The following is a 21,528-nucleotide window of genomic DNA, read 5'->3' as shown; positions in this document are numbered from 1 at the left end:
TAACTTTATAGGAGTGTTTACGTTCTATTGATCCAAATAAAAATGTACTTGGCATTACAGTGTCGATGTGATTCACTTCATCGTGTCACCGCTTACGTTTATTATTGGCAGAACATTGTACTTGTCAATGTTATGATGTTTTGCGTGTCACATTAGTCTTAATGTTAGGATGTGTCAAGGGAAACTCCTATAGTAAACTCTTAAAGGAAGAGGTCACATAATATGAAACATGTTACTTAAGTGTGCTTCAATTTATTATATGATGTAACAGATTTCACACATCTAACAGATCCAGCGTATAGTAATGTTGGTATACATTATAAAATGCTTTGAATGTGTAACACATGATCAAATGTAAATGTAGCTGTTTTTTTCATGTTTACATGTAGTTTGTGACCTCCCTCTTTTTATGACGCTCAATAACATTGCATGTTTACATTGTACACGATGCATTATAATCAGTTCATGCTAAGTTATACACAGATCTATAATAGTTACTCATTTTTAGACGATTGAAACATAATCAATAGCAAGTATCCTGATGGCATTAAATTATGCATATGCACATTAGAATTAGTTCATGTGAAAATGTGACAATAACATGCGAAATTATACATGTTGCAACGTAGTTTTTCAACGTCAATGTCATGGGTGTATCCTAATGAGATGACCGAGTGTTGCGTTCAGAAGTGGTACATGCATTACACATTCCAGAAATACTTGCGAATAAATTGTTGTGCAAAGCTTAACGTTAGATCATTGTCAAATATCATGATTGCCTGGTGAACACACATAAATAATCCGTTTAATTCGTACTGTATACCCGTTTGGAGATAACAACTTGGATATGTTAATGTAACACCTTGCACTTCATCAAGTCACGTGACATCATCACATAGGTATTTAAAGGAGGGCAATTACCTGTGCATTGACAGCTACAGACCTGAAGATGATACGATTGTTCATGAGACGGAGGAAGATTCTATTGGAGGAGAGGCTAGCTGAGGCACAGGATGTCACAGGGCAAGGAAGGGACAGGGACAGGGACATGGAGAGGAGAGGGAGAGGGCGAGGGAGAGGGCGAGGGAGAGGGTGAGGGAGAGGGCAAGGAGATGAGAGGAGAAGAGAGAGGAGAGAAGTTGTGCCTCATCCACGTTTGTACAGGGAGAGAACCATGTTAGATGGGATGAGTGAGGAGGAGATCATAAGTCGGTATCGTTTGAGTTCAGCAGCAATCTTATCTGTTAGGACCAGTATGTCAGGCCAGAATCTTCACTCATGTTAAGCTTCCATTTTGTATGGTCATAACTAGTTAAGATTCTGTAGTCAGCCTTTTGCTGAAATATAATTCCTAAATGCACTCAGTTTCTGCCAAAATTGCATTTCCTTTCTTTCTGGTCAGGATATTACTAGATACTTTTGTGATGTCAATTTCCTGGTGTTTTAGTAGAATATAATAGAATGGTTCTCTGCAAGAAGCAAAATAGTGTAATATTGTTGCTAAGACTCAAGGTCTCTTTTGATAACAGACAATGAATAAGCTATGTATTTAGACAATTGCTTGTATTGGAAAAGACACGTCTCAAAAGTCACGCCACTAATATATCCTGCCCCTAAATCACACCTCTAATCAAAGCTACGCCCAAGACACGCCTATGATACGCCTATGTTACGCCTCTAACCAATATCTTTTTTTTTCTGTATAAAAGTCATTACCCTATGAGTAATAAATTGAGACAAAGGATTTGAAACCTGGCTTGCGTTACGTTTCATTTCGTTCGTCTTCCAGGCCTGAAGTTCACCAAAGACCGGAGATAACAGTTGCAGGGCGTGAAAGCTTCCCGGGGAAGTCTGCTGCAAAATGGTGCAGATTGTGTATCCAGTCACAAGGCTTCAGTTTTTTTTGCAGAGAATATGTTCCTTTTGGTTCTGAGGCCAGGGGAAGGAAATAACGGATTTTCCTTCAGTTTGGCCTCAGTTTTTCTCTGCAGAGAATAGGTTCCATTTGGTTCTGAAGCCAGGGGAAGGAAATAACGGATTTTCCTTCAGTTTTTGGCGTCTAGAAGTGGGAAATTCACAAAGGTGGTGAGTATATATGTAAATTTTTATATATGATGCTTCACCCCCTCTGGGAATTTAATAGACCTAAATTGTGACTGAAGAATTGGGATAGGCCCTTTTAAACAGAATTTTTGGTAAGAGTCCAGTAAATTCTGTGCACGACTGGACTGTTATCTCTGATCTAGCTGAACGACCATTGTATATTGTGTAAGTATAAATATTGCAATTATTTGTCATAATTTAGCTGTTTTTCTTTAAGCTACTAATGGGTGCTTGCATGAGTAAGAATGACTCTGGACGGAAGCCTAGGAATGTACAAATTTTTAAATGCGAGTGTAAATCTGGTCGGATTCCTGAGGAATTTGTTGCTCAGACAGCTAGTCATTATTTTTGTGACCTGTTTTGTCGAATATGCAGAAGGTTGTTCACGGCATGAAAATATGGCAATGTATTTACAAGGCAGAGGGCAGAATACACGGAGATGTTATGCTGGTCCTAGAAATCAATCAGGGAGAATAGCTCAGAATAATGGTGTCTGTTTTAATTGTGGTGGTTTTGGTCATTGGCAGAGAGTGTGCCACTATCAGTCAGAAGCAGGGAAGTGCTGCTTTGCCCATGGGGGCTCAGAGTGAAAGTCTCTGTAAAAAAAACAAAACAAAAAACACCGCTACTTTATGTAAAGCTTGTTTGTAACCCTGATGAATTTTTTCCTGAATGATTTCTTGTGTGAAAGATACTGTGTGGTCATGCTGATTAACATCTGTACAAAAAATATGAATATTAGTTGCTCATGATGAAATCTAAATTTTAAAAGGTTTTAAAAAAGGTGTACACCGAATATAGAGAGAAATACCTCACAACAAAAGGGGAGTATATTCAGCTCTGTCCCTGGTTATAGTTTGAAAGGTTTATTCGTCCTGGCCAGGCGGATACTTTTTAAACCGGACACATTTCTTTTCGTTTGTGGTATTTCTATCTTAATAAAAGGAGGGGCACAGCCTCTCCCTTACAGTTTAAAGAATGCGAAGCATTAACATTAAAATTAACTACTGTAGCTCTGTGCTTAAGCAGTTTATGAGAACAAGGTAATGTAGAACTGTCTTCTTTTCCGTAAAGCAGTAAGATAACACATTTCAATTTTATTTCTACAGGATTAAGATGTTTTTGTTTAAAATGCTTGTAAGAGCTCACAAGCACTGTTTGAATTAATACGCCAACGCAGCAAGTCACGGGATATGGCCCTTAACTGAGGTCCGGCAACAACCAGTTGAGCCTTAAAGCGGCACGACCACTGGACTGCTCGTTTGTCCATCCACGTTGTCCATAAAGTTGGGACCTTCAAAAGTTTGGTTTGAGACGGCGGCCATCTTGCTACCCCCGCGGAAGCGCTCTGCACTCGGAGGCGGCCAGCAGCCATCTTGAAGGGTCCAGGCAGCACTGCAGAAGAGGGAGACACAGATGACGGGGGCGCCCCCCACTCCCTACAGGGGGCACACTAAAGAGTCCCGATATATGCGGTTGACGCATCTGGCGGCCGCTTCTCCCCCCATATCCACGCCCAACTCACCCCTCGGTGTGGACAGCTGATCCTGCGGCGTCATGGAGGCGTCATCACAAAGGACTTCCCGTTAGTCCTGGGGGGAATGTGCACACCCATGGGCATAGTGGCACAGAACACCCAATGTGATGGGGGGGTGGGTCAGTGTTTATCGGAGGGGGTTGGGTGGGGTGGGGGCGACGGGACACGGGGCATGACCGCCACTATATAGAAAGAGAGTCATGGTTCGCCCCCTCCCCCCCCCTGCCGCCTGTATTATATATATATTGTGCGATACCTGGGGAAGACAAGCAAGGGAGGGACTGTGAGCTAGAGGTGCTAACTAGTGATCTCCACATTATCAATGCCCTTCTTAGCATCGTAAGAGCACTGATCCCACAGCTGAGACCCCCCTAGTATAAATCCCTCCCTATGAGGAACTACTCTCCTGACAGGTAGCTGTCCCCTTAATGCAGACATCCACCATAGCGTCCGCCTGGCTGGTCTCTGGGTTACCTTATCCCCATATAAAAAATAAAATAAAAATAATGGGGAAAAAAAAAAAAAAAAAAAAAAAAAAAAAAAATTGTTGTTATGCAAAGTTCACGCTAGTTGTATTTTCATCCACAAAAGTCGAGGGGGAGTCTTCTCCCTTCCCTGGCTATCGTCATGAAGCCGACATGGCATGTCCTAGCGTATTATAGGACAAGCCACAAAGTCCTCTGGGAGGAGCATGCCCCAAACTCCAGGGGCAACTGCACAGGCTGTGCAGATAATTGCTGGCAATTTGCCCTCCCAAAGGCAAGAGATCCACAAGAGTCTTTGACCCTTATTGGTTCTCCACTGTTGTTTATGTTACTAATGTTTTTTGTCTCCTTTCCTCCCCCTCCCCTCCCCACCGGAATGCCGCGACATCTGTCCGAAATCAATGACCGCCTCTGCAACACACTCGCTCCAAAGACACTGGATGTACAGGTACCACACCCCACCACTCTGTATAACACACAGATCCCACTTACACTAGCCCTCCAATACATCTTACCATGGGGCTGACTATATTATCTCACAATGTAAAAGGCCTCAATAGCCCAAGCAAGAGAAAGGTAGCTTGTACTGACTATCAAAGAAAGCAGGCGGACATTATCCTAATCCAGGAAACACACTTTAGCTCTAAGAACACTCCAAAATACCTGGACAAACACTTCCGACAATTCTATACCTCCTCGTCTACTACAAAAAAACGAGGAGTAGCCATCATCTTTCACAATAAATGCCCTTTCCATCTAGAGAAAACACTCAAAGATAAGGAAGGCAGATACCTAATCCTAATAGGCACCCTAAATAATCAACCACTAACATTGGCAACACTGTATGCCCCCAATATCCAAGAGCCACAATTCTTCACGACCTTTTTCAACAAACTACATACAACTGCCAAGGGTCCCATAATTGTAGCAGGAGACTTTAACTTAGCTCTAAATCCCAAGCTCGATAGGTCACATCAAACTCAGCGTTACCCAAAGGCTATCCCAAAGGCCCTACGTAGGGGTCTAGCAAAAAACCAACTGCTAGACATATGGCGGGAACAACACCCCCACGACAGGGATTATACCTTCTTCTCCCACCCGCATTCAACTTATAGCAGAATCGATTACTTCTTTATCTCTAGCAGACTGGTCCCGCAGATCTCCCATACAGGGATCCATGATATTTCATGGTCAGATCATGCGCCTATAGAGCTACGGTGCACCCAGCTAATTCTGGACAGACCTAGAGCAAACTGGAAACTTAATGAAGCCCTATTAAAGAACCCTTTCACCGCTCAATTAGTGGCCAACGAAATAGAGCAATTTTTCCAACTGAACGATGGTTCAGTAGACTCCTATCTATCCCTATGGGAGGCTCATAAAGCCACGCTCAGGGGCACACTTATTAGTATAGCGTCTAGAAAAAAGAGAGAACGTGAATACAAGTTAAATTTACTACAACCTAAATTGAAAACCCTAGAAGACAAACATAAACAATCCAATAACCCCAACCTACTCAAACCAATAAGAGATGCCAAAATAGAAATAAATCTTCTATTAACATCCCAGGCTGATATGTCCCTGAATTGGTCAAAGAGGAAATTTTTCGATAAAGCAAATAAGCCAGATACTATGCTCGCCAACAAACTGAGAGACAGACCCCCTAATTATAGTATACAAGCCATTAAAAGATCCTCGGGCTCTATCTCTGGCAATCCATCTGTAATTGTTGAAGAATTCAAGTCATTCTATGAGAAACTATATAATGGGGATAAAATAGTACATAACCAAAATACCGAACGATCTCGTGAGTCATTTCTCTCGAGTTCAAAACTACCAAAGCTGACGGTTGAGGAGAGAGGGCGACTGAGTCTCGACTTTACCATAGAAGAGCTAGATCTAGTTATAGACAACCTTAAGACCTCGAAGGCCCCGGGTCCAGATGGCTTCTCGGGCCTCTATTATAAAAAATTCAGCAAAATTTTGGCCCCATACCTGCTCAAAATGTTCAACGCGGTTTTGGCAGGACAACCCTTCCCCGAAAACATGCTCCAAGCGTCAATCTCCGTAATTCATAAATCTGGCAAAGACCCATTAGATTGTAAAAGTTATAGACCTATCTCGCTTATCAACACGGACATTAAAATCTATGCTAAATTGATTGCCAATAGATTAAGTCAGATCCTACCTAGACTAATACACCCAGATCAAGTCGGATTCATTAAAGATAGACAAGCGGGAGATAATATCCGTCGAATCGTTGATCTGCTAGAAGTAGCCAAATCGCAAAAAGTAAAAATTATGGTGTTAAGTCTAGATGCAGAAAAGGCCTTTGATAGGATCGACTGGGCATACTTAAAAGCTACACTTGGAGCATTTGGTTTCGAGAATAAATTAATATCAGCTATTATGGCGCTGTACTCTGGTCCGACAGCCAAAGTGATGCACCAAGGCTACCCCTCGGACATATTTAAGATCAAGAGTGGCACGAGACAGGGTTGCCCCCTCTCGCCCTTACTCTTTGCCATGTGCATGGAACCGTTAGCGGCACATGTGAGAGAGAATCCGGATATTTCCGGTCTCAAATTAGATAATCAATCCCACAAAATAGCCCTCTATGCTGACGATGTGCTAATGGTCTTGTCTAAACCACTCACCTCCCTCCCTAACCTCTTCAGCCTATTAGATAAGTTCAACAAAATTTCAGGATTTAAAATAAACCAGTCAAAGTCAGAAGCCCTGAACGTTACCATTCCAAAACCAGAAGAAAAACTGATCTCTTTAAACTTCAACTTTCGCTGGCAACCTAAGGCAATTAAATACTTAGGGGTATTTATTACAAGTGAATATAAATCAATTTATAAAGCAAACTATCCCAAATTAATTAAAGCACTGAAGGAGGATATAAGAAGGTGGGCGAAATTCAATATCTCTTGGATTGGAAAAATATATAGCATAAAAATGAATGTTCTCCCACGCATCTTATACTTATTCCAAACCCTCCCAGTACCGTTAAATTTGAAGGAAATTAGAGATCTACAATCCGCCATTTTTACATTTATTTGGGGAGGCAAAAAACCTAGAATAAATAGTCAGATCCTAATGAAACACCCAACAGAAGGGGGCTTAGCAGTACCTTGCTTAATTTCATACTATCGAGCGGCCCAATTATGTCAACTCTCCCAATGGCAAACAAACCCTGATTTGAAGCGATGGGTCGCATTGGAAAGCAAAGCCTGTTCCCCATTGGAACTAAGCAACCTATTATGGACTCCAAAAATAGCAAGAAAATCCGCTATACTTCAGCCGCTATCCTCAATGACCAACTCATTAGCAATCTGGGATGTTACCAAATTTCGATGCGGACTTACGTCCAAAAAATCCCTGATGACAACCCTATGGGGTAACCCACACTTTGCTCCGGGTATGCCTAGCGCTAACTTTCAAATTTGGAAACAGCATAATATTATGAGATTACAAGATCTGGTGGTGGACAACAAACTCATATCATTTGCACAAATTAGAGAAGAGAAAAATATCCCACAATCAGAATTCTATAGATACCTCCAGATCAGAGCCTTTTACAACAACTCAACCCCATATCCACCATTGACAACTTTCGAAAAGCTCTGTCTGAATGAGACTAATACGAAGGGACTCACATCGCAGATGTATAGAGAAGTGATCGGTTCTGGAATTAAAGTCACCCACAAACTAGGCTACATGCTAAAATGGGAAACAGACTTAGGGGAGACCCTAGATTTAGACGAGTGGACACAAATAGCAACAACAGCTGCTAAGAGCTCGATTTGCACAACATTAAAGGAGAACGCATATAAGGTCCTAATGAGGTGGTACCTCACCCCGCTTAGACTATCCAAATTTGTACACGGTAGTTCTCCGCTCTGTCCTAGACAGTGTGGAGAACCCGCTGATCTGTTACATATGCTGTGGTCCTGCCCCCGGCTGAGTCCACTATGGAAAAAAATCATCAATTGGCTTCAGAGGCTTTTAGGCCTCGACATCCCATTTGACCCCGGGCTCTTCCTTTTGGGAAGAGCACGACAGGGCTTCTCAAAGGCAACTCTTAAACTAATAGCTCATTTTGCTACAGCCGTGCGGTGCGAGATCGCAGCATTATGGAAACAAAGTGAAATTCCTGTTATCCCCAAAATTCGGAACAAAATTTGGTTCATATGCCAGATGTAAAAATTGACAAGTTTAGTCAATGACACTGGCGAAAATTTCCTAAAAGTCTGGACGCCTTGGCTGGCCCAGACAGACATCCCTGGGGTGGAGAGTTCCACCGTTTTGCTTTAATAGTAGCTAGATGCGTTCTCCGGTGATGGAGTAGCCCACCCAGCAGCAACAAATTAAACTAGACATCGGTCTCGGAGGCGATGAGCAGAGTCGCGGCATCCCGTCCTCCCTCCCCCTCCCACCCTCTTCCCCTCCCCCCCCCCACCTAACTTTACTTTATGATTATTTATTATTTAAGATTATGTCAATACTTATAACTATGTTTTGATGACAATGTTTGCGCTCAGCTGTTATACATAAGAGATATGAATAATGCATGTCACAGTACTGGAAATAAAATGTATATATGCTGTATTTTCACAAAAATAAAAAATACAAGTTAAAAAAAAAAAATGCTTGTAAGAGCTCACAAGCACTGTTTGAATTAATATATTGTGTTATATATGTATATAACGCCATTAATGTACATAGCGCTTCAAAAGGAGGGTGTCCGTGGTGTGAGTGGAGTGTGGTGATATCTGCCTTTAGCAGCATGGAGGTCAGTTATTTTAGCGAGAATTGTCTCCGTTAAATAAGCAGTGTAGAAGACATACAAGACAGGTAGGGTCAAGCTTGCTGTTTTTTTAGTCATGGTATAACTGTTGCATGTTTGAAGATATTTTGTTTAGTTTAAGAGAGGGCATAGTTAAAACGGGATAGCATAAGATGTATTGATGGAAGTTTGCAGGAATATGAGATTTCTTTCAGAAGGCATTCAGAGGAATGAGTGAAAGAATGTTGCATGCTCTTGTAGGCATAGACTTGGTGTTTATAAGTAATTTGAAATATTCCCGTTATTTAATTTTTGAAAGATCATACAAAATGCAGTTTTAGGACAGCGTGGAAAGCTTCATATTTAACATTAAACTAATGTTACAATCCCCTGCGTGAGGATTAATCCAGCAGTTAATATGAATTAGACAGTGAAACCCGTTATCTGTACTTTGTGGTTTCTGACTGTTTTCCCAGAAAAAAAAAAAAGGCGCTTTGAAAATTATTATTTTTTTCTTTTTAAAGTCAGAGTGTCTTTTAAAAGTTAATGCTGGCCGTGTGCTCAGCACTTTGCAAAGAGTTCAAAATTATTTGTCTATTTTAAAAGGAAATCTTTTGTTCAGGATTTCAGGATTTTTTCTTATATTGTAAATGCCACAGTTGTTAAAAGACCTACTGCAGGCTTTTTCTTTTAACACAAGCAGTAAATATTTTTATAGTCACTACACATAAAAATCTATTTATCAGTTTAATTTTGCTATATATCAAAGCAACCTGTTTTCATAACTATTTTTGTATTTTTGTATTTTTGTTCACATATATAGATAATATATGAACAAAAGAGGGGAGATACATACATAGGTTATTGAAGGTCTCTCTGAAATCCCTATAGAGGGATTTGATATGAACTTGATATGTTGTAAATGGTATACAATGCACAGCAGGTTCAGAATTTATTATAGCAATGTTAACTCCAAGGGCTGACAGGCCCCTGGTAAATAATAATAATACCTTTGCAGATGTCACAGCAAAGCAGGTAGCAAGCCGTCCCTATGTTGAGGGATATATCATATCTGCCAAATTTATAATTTTGTAACCATTTATTTGTTTTTGGGTATGTCCTGGAAATAGAGTTAAAGGACAGGGGATATATAATTGCATAAGTGAACAGGGTATATATTATATACAAGGCATTCCACATTTTTAGCAAAATAGTTAGTCGAGTGTTTGAGGTGAAAGCCAGGAGTGACTGTGGGTGTGGGACAATAGCCATGAGTGCAGGCTGTTGGGGTGCTTGACTTGTGGGGCGAGTTTTAAGGTTAGTTAGTATTAAATGACTAAAAGGTTGACACCATTTGCATCAGAGAAAATGGCAGATGGCAGTTAGGTATGAATGAGAGTAAGTGTGTATTGGGAGAAGAGAGATTGATTTGTAGTTTGAGACAGTGTTTTTGTCCCCATTTTTGAAGATTGGGACAACTCTAGCAGTTTTCCAGGTTTTAGGGATATGGCCTGCAGACAGGATATAGTTGATTATGGAAGCAATTAGTTTGGCAAAGGCTGAGGTACCAAGTTTTAGGAACTTGGATTGTAGCAAAGTCAAGTCCATATTGGTTGCTTAGTTTAAAATTTGAGGAGCGTTAATAGGGAATATCTCTGTTTAATATTGTGGATGCTGATAATAGTAGTAACCATATTAATACAAGAATTTATTTCTAGGTATAAATTCTCTCCCTATGAGACACTTATGGGATGAGTTATGACCATCAGTAGTTCAAAGTAACGAATTAAGGACCATGTTATTGGTAATAAAACAATTAATAAGTATTGCATGCAACTAATATATATTTTTGAGTCTTTCTAGGCACAGGTTAAAGCTGAAAGTGCACCTACGCAAGACGGGTTAATGGTCAAGCATTTTCTACGCAAGCACGCTCTTCATACCAGATGAAAAGGCCATTTAAATACTACTCATCACCAGCATTGCAGTAAAAATTTCTTATCATCATGGATACACATCACGCACGTCAAAATAGTGCCAGCCTATGCACAAACAGCTAATAAAGACAAAGACATAGCACCTGCAAATAAGTGTTTTGATGGACACAATACTCTCTGACCACTAATCGAGGGAGAAAGGTCATATGCAAAAATGTCCAGGCCTCAACACACGAACTTTGAACTTTTTATTTTTACAGGTTTTTATTATTTTTCAGTTACAATGTATGCTCCATTATGTTTGTGTAAGTGGCGTCCCATAAGGATGACAAAATAGTATAAGGTATTATTTGTTTAACTTTGTTTATTTTGTTTGGATTTCTAGGTTAATAGAATCTCCCTGCAGAATGATATCCCGGTGGGAGAATGCTTTATCAGTCAAACACATGGTTATGTTAATTGCTCACAGGTAGAGTTAGAAACAGAAGAGATGCACCCAATACACAAGTGCTAAAAAGTAGTCTATGGGAAGAATATGTTTTAGGGAATTTATTCCCAAATGTAGGAGTTCGGTTACTGTATGACAGGTTTACAGGGATATCCTAAATCATACAACCACAGACATTTACTCACTTAACCAAGAATAGGTTTAGTTTAAATTAATGGCTCCGCAGAATAAAATAGCTCTGGACTATATTTTAGCCTCAAAAGGAGGGGCATGTATGCGCCCTAGTTAAAGCGCAATGTTGTGTATTTATCCAGGATTTAGGGACCATGGGGACTTGGTGGTTGGATTGATTTGCTTTGAGCGAAGCTAGCGAATGTTTTTGTATGTGTGTGTTTGTCCTACTCGTTGCTCTCTATGTATTAAGTACAACAAAACTCTGTTCCAGAAGTGCGTTGCAACCTCCACCGACGCTATGCCTCTCTGCTGTGATGATGTCGCCAGTCCCCCAGAAGAAGAGACCAAAGAAAAAATCAACTGGGCTGATATAATGGCCAGAAAAGAAACGAATGAAGTTATTCACAACTTGGACATCTTGGTCCATCAGGACTATGAAATGGTTAACTGTTCTGTTCTTTAAATAGACTGTCTCTTAAGGATATGGGGGGACTGAGAAGACTGGATATGAGGAAGGTGGGAGGTCACAAAGGGAAGTGAGTCAACCACAAGGAAAGGATCACGTCAGCCATTGTGACCATAGCAGCCATCTTGGTCCATTTTGCCATTCTGAGTAAATGCAGTATGAAAGATGTATGCAAGAAGAATGTTTGTGCAGTCGCTCTTAGCAGAAATTAGCCCCCACCAATTCTCACAAATAGCTGACCCTTAGATTATGTGACATATTGAGATGTAAGCCATTTTCTAATCTATAGAAATATTTAATGATATATATATATATCTTTATTGGTTGTGTGGCATGTGGGCCACTAAGATTGTACCCTGCAATCACACTGTTCTTTGTTATCTGGGTTTCATTCTTCCCACTTTCTATGTATCTGACACGTTACCCCAAGGGAAGCTGAGAAATCGAAAAGATCTGACCAGGACCATTTTCCAACCCGCATTACAGCTGGGGTTTTTATACCTGGTTTAGGTGTTCTGGATCTCTATTCTAAATTAAGTGATGTTATGGTAAATATTAATGATGCTCTTAATCAGACAAGTGATGCTATTATCCGTTTGACTAATGAACAAGAGCAGATCCGAACAGTATTATTACAGAATAGAATGGCTCTTGATTATCTGCTAGCCTCACAAGGAGGTGTTTGTAAACTTGTAGGACAGAAGTGCTGTGCCTATATTGAGGATGAGTCTGGCGCTTTTCATAAAGATATGGATAAGTTACAGGAATTCAGGCAAGGATGCGTAAAGAATACTCAGGCCTTAGCTTAAATTGGATGTCAGGACTCACTAGTTGGATCGGAGAATTAGGTATGAAAATTCTCTATGGTTTTATTGTAGTGATTAGTATAATCGCAGCAATTTTTGTTATTTTTCACTGTGCTAAGTGTGCAATGCTTTCATTTGTCTCAAGGAAACCTTCAGTTTCATCTCACGCCATGGAAACAAAAGAAACAGCGCACAACGCCAAATAGTGAAGCAAGTAATGCTATATATTAGTAATTACAGGGTAATAAATCTGCGTACATCAAAACAGTGGAATAGGTGCATTTAGTGTGTTTCACACAAGTTACCACTCAGCAACTGTTGTCAGAAGAGTCTGCAGCTTGCTTTCTCTCAGCGGGGGCGCTACGTTGGTTCAGGAGCAGGATTAATGTCCAAAACCCCTCATCCAGCAGTACATCGCTCCCAAGGGGATTTCCCTTTACAGCAACCACGCTCTGTTGCAGGTATTGGTGCTTGGTGGGACCGCTCGCGCTTCCAAGCCATCTGGTGCAGCTCGTGTAGCTCAGCGAGCAGATCCACTGTACGGGGGGGAGACCTCAGCTCTGCAAGGGTACACTCAGCGTGCCACGTTGTCGCTCCGTCATGGGATACTGCGTGATGACGTCACAGTCTCCGCAGCAGCGAGGGAACCGGCAGGGAGGCAGTCAAAGTCTCTCAAAGTCTCTCAAAGTCTCTCATATGCCCAAAATTACCACCGGGAGTAATACTAGCAGGGTGAAGCCAATGGAGGCAATGGCTATATTAAGGCACTAGATAAAAATCATCCAACATGTTTCGTAGAATAAACTACTTCTTCAGGGAACGGAGCGTGGTTGCTGTAAAGGGAAATCCCCTTGGGAGCGATGTACTGCTGGATGAGGGGTTTTGGACATTAATCCTGCTCCTGAACCAACGTAGCGCCCCCGCTGAGAGAAGCAAACTGCAGACTCTTCTGACAACAGTTGCTGAGTGGTAACTTGTGTGAAACACACTAAATGCACCTATTCCACTGTTTTGATGTACGCAGATTTATTACCCTGTAATTACTAATATATAGCATTACTTGCTTCACTATTTGGCGTTGTGCGCTGTTTCTTTTGTTTCCATTTCTTAGAGTGTGGGGGGTGCTGAGCCACCCCCTGTGTTTATAGCAGCAGACGCCTCTAAAAATACACAGTTATGTGATATAATTTCTTCATATATACACCCTCACTGTGGTTATTGTGATTTATTTCTTGGTCACTTATTTATGTGGTTTAGTCACTGCACTATATTTATATTCTAATTTCTGGGTTAGATAGTAGCGCACAGTATTTTCTCTGTTTTTTATCATCTCACGCCATGTATGCAACTAATAATTCATATGTGGCCATGAACAGAGTCTATGATACTATTGGTCCCCATAAGGCCATAGTCATAGAGAAGCGTATCTAGTAAGGGTATTTGTTCTTTTAGAGAACTTAAAGGAGGGAATTGTTAGGACCAGTATGTCAGGCCAGAATCTTCACTCATGTTACGCTTCCATTTTGTATGGTCATAACTAGTTAAGATTCTGTAGTCAGCCTTTTGCTGAAATATAATTCCTAAATGCACTCAGTTTCTGCCAAAATTGCATTTCCTTTCTTTCTGGTCAGGATATTACTAGATACTTTTGTGATGTCAATTTCCTGGTGTTTTAGTAGAATATAATAGAATGGTTCTCTGCAAGAAGCAAAATAGTGTAATATTGTTGCTAAGACTCAAGGTCTCTTTTGATAACAGACAATGAATAAGCTATGTATTTAGACAATTGCTTGTATTGGAAAAGACACGTCTCAAAAGTCACGCCACTAATATGTCCTGCCCCTAAATCACGCCTCTAATCAAAGCTACGCCCAAGACACGCCTATGATACGCCTATGATACGCCTATGTTACGCCTCTAACCAATATCTTTTTTTTTTCTGTATAAAAGTCATTACCCTACTGTATGAGTAATAAATTGAGACAAAGGATTTGAAACTTGGCTTGCGTTACGTTTCATTTCGTTCGTCTTCCAGGCCTGAAGTTCACCAAAGACCGGAGATAACAGTTGCAGGGCGTGAAAGCTTCCCGGGGAAGTCTGCTGCAAAATGGTGCAGATTGTGTATCCAGTCACAAGGCTTCAGTTTTCTTTGCAGAGAATAGGTTCCTTTTGGTTCTGAGGCCAGGGGAAGGAAATAACGGATTTTCCTTCAGTTTGGCCTCAGTTTTTCTCTGCAGAGAATAGGTTCCTTTTGGTTCTGAAGCCAGGGGAAGGAAATAACGGGTTTTCCTTCATTATCTCTTTATGAAGAGATACGGGTAGATTTAGATTTTGTGACAGCCAGAGGTTGTGCAGTCCCTGGGCTTGTTAAAATGCTGTGCTCATTACATTATCTTGCTTCCGCGTCATTCCAGAACAATGTGGGCATAGTGGGTGGGGTCTCGCAATCTACATTCTCGCAGGCCTATACCCAGTTTCTATGTGCACTGAATAGACGCGCTAGGAATTATATTCATTTTCCTACAGAGCACACAGAGTGGCTGGAAGTGAGGAATGGCTTTTATGCCATAGCCGGGATACCATGTGTGATGGGTGCAATAGATTGCACCCAGGTTGCTTTGATCCTGCTTAGTCAGAGTGAGCATGCTTACCGCAATCGTAAGCACTACCATTCCCTGAATGTACAGGTGGTATGCGATGCCACGATGAATATTATGCATGTAGTAGCTAAATTCCCTGGTTCCAGTCACGATTCCTCTATCCTGAGAAACTCATCAGTCTTCCATGCTTTCGAACAAGGCTATTTTGGACCTGGTTGGCTGGTGGGTGAGTACATATTATGATGTGTTAACAAACAACTCTTGTTTTTCTATGAAATGTTGTATGTAATAATGTTAACATAAATTGTTTCATATTTGTGCACAATGGATTATAGGTGACTCAGGATACGGAATTAGGCCATGGCTATTGACCCCGGTGGTAAACCCTCAATCTGAAGCAGAGGAGAGGTATAATGTTGCACATATATCTACAAGATCCGTCATAGAGAGGTCACTTGGGCTTCTGAAAACAAGATTCAGGTGTTTAGATAGAAGTGGTGGGGCACTTCAATATAAGACTGCTAAAGTGTCAGATATTGTAATTGCTTGTTGCATATTGCACAATCTGGCACTCCGCCATAATTTAGAAACCGACATACGTCAGGGCTTGGAGGAGGAGCATCCCGTACATTTAGCAGCTGACACTGAGCAAACAGCCTGTGGTGTGGAGACACGTCGTAATATATTTTTCATGTAAGCAAATACATATATGTTCATAGTACTACATAGTTGTATTAATTCATTGTAATGATAAATACATGTGTCCAAATACCATTCACTTAGGAAACAGATGAATATGGTTCTCCCACCTTTCTGTTCTCTGCTGTGTGGACAATTGCATGTGGCACCGGTATGTCATTCATCAACAGGTTGTATTCTACTTCTTACCACTAAAAGGTGTTGTGTGTACGTGAGAGAATAATGTGTTCTAAATCTATATTTTCTGTACATGCTATTTTTGGTTATGCATAAACAATAAACCTACTATGTCGATAGACAATAGCTAGTGCAATATGGTTACATACAATTTTTCTTTTGGAGTGTGACACGTGCGTCCCAATGATGTGTAGACTATTGTGTATTTAAGATCATATTTGACGTATTCTATATTTTGTTTCATATCACATAGAAAAGTGTCACTTCTGTGTGTTGCTTAACTTAATGAACACGTCATGACAATGATTTATATTCATTGGTGTTTTCTTTTTCAAGGTATATCACTCCAAGGACTGCTCATGGTATGTATTTGAATTCACATCTGTAATAAGATGTGCAAACCTCGATACAGGTATAGTTAGAGGATGTATAAAGATAATGTAATGAAAAAGTTGTGACAATTGAAATATGTCCTTTCTGTATTGTGTCCGTGCGTTTATCTACACTAGGTGGTTATTGTACAGTGTGTTTTAAAATCATTACGTACATTACATAACATGTAATTTTGACAACGTAACAACATCCATTCATGCACATGAGCGATGTTAACACTCAATGCCTGTTTGTATGAAATGACCCAAATGTGGTAAACATCATTAACATTGCAATGTATTTCATTATTTATTCTCTCACTTCATCTTCATGTTGATTAATACATTGTCACATGTGTATGTATAATTGAAAGATGTGTGTTGATTTGACGTACATGTTACATTTGCCAAAATGTTAACACCATTCCAAAGTACAGTTCTTTGGATTCACAAGTTTTCCTAAATCATTTAACACAATGACAATGTTTAAAAAAAAAAATTATTTCATTCACGTTACTTATTCATAATGATCATGATTCTTTATAACAACTGTCATCATATGAACATAAATGAAGTATACATTTACATACGCACACATTTCATCAACATAGTGTGTGTGTGTGTGTTTTAGTTTTTGTGTGATGCATGTATTTCTACCAGAAATAATATTAACCTACATAATCGGCATCACTAAGCTATGTATGTGTTGAACATTTAATAATAACACTATACTATAGTTAATCGTATTCATCCTCGACATCTGTGAAATACAGCAAACACATGATGTTCAAAGATGGCACATTTATCTATGTTTCAGCATGACAACGCTTAACACATCTCTATATGATTGTGGATTTTCACGCATAAGTTACGTATATGTTTAAACTGCAAGGATCAAACTAAAGATACAAAACTATCTCATGTTTCAAATAGCGTTGCTCGCATTACTACTGATATGTTTGTTCCGGTGCCTGCATACATAATAATGTGCGCGCACAACTTCTGTTGCGCGCGCACATCACGAATATGTGGACTAAGTCTTAGCGCATGCGCAAAACGATGTGTATGCTGTGCAATCAATACATGTCCCTCCATGGTGCTGCTAGCAGTACGCATATCATGGTTGAAAGTTATGATATGGAAGCGAAACAAATTCACTTCGACACACGTACATATCTAAACTTTGTAAACGGATGTGTGCCCACGGCCAAAAGCAAAAAAAAATACGTGTGACATCATGTTAAGGCACCATGAAATGCACCATGAAATGCACGCAAACACCCCTCCCACTGATTGAACATTGGCCTCCAGCGCTGTGCACGCACCGCCCCACCGACGCACGCGCATGACACACTGCACTGACCGTAACAATAAGCTATGGGCACAGCCAATACTGTTTCACGCGTGCACGACGGTTGGGGGGGACTTGCATCCTTTTTAAGGACGCCTTGGGACATGACCACGTTCCCACGTCATATGTGGGCGACACATTGTTTTATATGTTTATATGTTGAATGCTAAACAATGAGGTGTGTGTGTGTGTTACAGTTAGTGTAACATTTAGAAATGATACTTTAAAAGCGATAATAATCTATGATTTAGGACTCCGTCACCAATGTGTACTAATGGTTCGTCATGTAGTCTATTGTTATAGGAAATAATGTATTTGTGAATGCTACATGTAAGGCTGTCTGCATTGTTACGCTGTATCCACTCATTTTGCTAACAAATTGTGTATATTATTAATGTACACATATATAATTTGAGTAAAGGCATAACGAAATTTGTTTTTACCATTCTTGTAGAAGTCAAAACTGATTTGGCTGCAACAACTCGCTCCAGGAAGGCACAACAGTATCATCCATGGTTGAGGTAACCGTTGAATCCTGAATCAGACACATCTCCGTGAGGCCGTCATATGGATCTGCAGTGGCTTCTTCAAACAAGAAATCCGGAGGTACGTACAGTTGTTGGTTGTTTTCATCTCCATATTCGTATTGGCCATATAAGTTTGGATACATATCATAGTAGTTATGTCCATCTTGCATCTGGTCTTGATGAATGGACGGTGCAGGTATATCAGCAGACGCGACAGTCTGTGCGGCTTCAATGTAACTGGTATTAGGCAAAACTATGCTATTTAACAGAAGATATGTTCAATGTTCCATGGTAAGTTTAAATGATGAAGCAACATGCCAGCATCCATATCGTTGATCTTGACGATCATGGACACGCTCAAAACATTCATTTGAGTATAAAGTGAAACGTACAGAAGTTTTAAAATTTCTTTGTTTGGCTGTTTCTTGGTAGTATGGATATTTGTTTAGGATCAAGGCATAGATTTCCCCCACGGTTGCTTTTTTCTCTGGCGTTGACTCGATTGCATCATAAATCATAAATTTGTATGATTTACGTGGATTGCTGTGCAATGTGGAAGCTACTGCCATTTCTTCTCTCTTCCAGTGTACAGTGTCTACGTTGAACGCATAAGGATGTCTGATGAATGTGTGAATAGTTACATGTTATCTTAGCGGTTTATTCCAAGGTTATAATACAACCGAACAGTTATACGCCTAGGTTTTCTCCCACAAGAAATTTGTTACAATAATTGAATAATTGGCTGAAATTCTTTGTCTAAGATACCCTCTTTTCACAGGAATCGAAACTTTACTTTCGGCTTAGGCAATCAAAATGTGCAAAACAAGTTTACTCTTTTAATTACAATAACAATGTGTTTGAAATCATCTACAGTGCTATGATGAACAGATTTCTATATACACTTAGCTACAATTTACCATACACACACATCTCCCTCTCTTTGTCTCTCTCTCTCTCTCTCTCTCTCTCTCTCTCTCTCTCTCTCTCTCTCTCTCTCTCTCTCTCTCTCTCTCTCTCTCTCTCTCTCTCTCTCTCTCTCTCTCTCTCTCTCTCTCTCTCTTTATTACTATATATATTTATTTATATATATATATATATATATATTTATATATATATATATATATATATATATATATATATATTGTGACATAGTCCAAAGATGTTAGGCAGCTTTCTGCCCCATTTTAGAGCAGAAAGTGCAGGAATAGTTAATGATCCGTTCCACAGCTTCCCATTAACTCAGGCAGCTGGATGGAAAATCCAGACCACAGATTACAATGGCTCTAGTTCTCCCTCACCTGCTCTTCTAATCACATGCACAGGTATTTAGAGCCTGGAGGCTGGGGGTATCGCTGCTCCCCTGTTTCCAGTTTCGGGGTTGACGGCCCCTCCAAGTATCACAGTACCAGAGGATTTGCCTGGACACGGGACCGAGTTCCCACCACGAACAGATAAGACCAAACAAATGTTTACTGCTGTTGCTAAAGACTGTGCTGTATCTAAGTGACCCTAAATGAGAGGGCATTGTTTTAAGCTGGGGGACCAGGTTAGTTGGCCAGCAGCTGTTAGAGAGACTGATTCTGATGTGTAGTTAGATCCCTGAAAGGGATAGGATTTTGTTTATATCATTTGGTTTCTTTTTACTTGAAATAACAGTGTGGGAAATACTGTAACACTGAAATAAGTGAACTGCTGAATGAAAGTATCTGAGTACCTCTAACCTACACATGTTAAAGCTGCAGTACCTTACTTGGATGAAAATAAAGCAGGCAGAAGCCTGAGTTAAGCAGCTTAATACTTTGCATGATCCTGTTTTTGTATTAAATAACCCTAGAAGACTGTGTCGGGAAGAACCCAGACAGGCGTCAGCACTACAAAAGGGGGGCGTTTGTCACATATGGTGGAGAATGCGGGCAGACACTAAAAAGTCTGTGGGTTTGCAAATAAATTCGGGGCTTTAAAATGGCCGCCCAGCTGAACTAAAGTACAGATGCTATGAGTGAAGTCTGTCCCACTGTGTATATCAGTTGTGCTTCTAGCATACACAGAAAATGTGCGAAGTGTGGATGCAATAGCACCCTGAACCCAAACAGAAAACCAAAATTTTTTGCTGAAGGAAAAAAAAAAAAAAAAATAATTTTTTTGCATCTAGCAAGTGCTGTTTGTAAAGCTAATGCCTTTTTGCTGAAGTGAGTGAATTTGCAGCTAGCAAGTGCTGTATGTAAGTTGCTGAAGTGAGTGAAATTGCAGCTAGCAAATTGTCTCTGCCGGGTTTCTAAAATGGCCGACGTGGAATGTTTGTTTTGCAATGCACGTAATCTTGAAAAACAGTGTCCCTTCAGGCCATACGATGATGATGACGACTCGTATGTGGCCCCGGGAGGAGAGCCGTACCCACAGATGAATTTAGTATGCTGGGCCTGTCGTGAAGTAGGTCACATGGAAGATGTGTGTCCCAAAATTTTCAAAGACAAACAGCTGCAAAAGCAAGCAACGCCCTGTGAGTGCAAGCAAGATGTGGAAGCTACCAGTGAGTGTGTGCCCAGTACCACTGATATCTCTGGAGCTAATAAAGCAAAAAGAAAGAAGAAGAAAAAGAAAACTGTTCCTCAAGTCACAGGGGAAGTGACCGAGCCACTTGAACCTGAGCTGTCAGGACATGCGTCAGAAAGGCGCCAAGATGTGCTGCAGACCGGAGTGACCGGCAGAAATGTCACGGGAACAGTGGCAAAGGAAAAGGAGGAACAAAGGGAAGCTGAATCCTTGAACCAGGATAAAGAGGCTTTGGTTTCTGCACTCCAAGCTGCCCGCCATAAATATGAAGTCCTGTGGCAAGGTTTGGTGAAGGAGCGAGAATGGAGCAAGAAGGAGCGAGAATGTTGGATGAAAGAGCGAGAATCGAACGCCGAATTACAGAGGTGTATACTTCCAGCTTTACAGGAGTACGAGGCTTTGAAGAAAACAGAGTCTCTCTTACGGAGTGAGCTGGAAGAGGTGACGACTAGTCTGGAAAAGGCCAACACCGTAATTGCTATCCTAAAACAGAAATACGGGA

The sequence above is a fragment of the Ascaphus truei genome, chromosome 2 (assembly GCF_040206685.1).
Source record: "Ascaphus truei isolate aAscTru1 chromosome 2, aAscTru1.hap1, whole genome shotgun sequence".
NCBI classification, from domain to species: domain Eukaryota; kingdom Metazoa; phylum Chordata; class Amphibia; order Anura; family Ascaphidae; genus Ascaphus; species Ascaphus truei.
The sequence above is the reverse complement of the archived record's forward strand: the minus strand, read 5'-3'. Positions refer to the sequence as shown.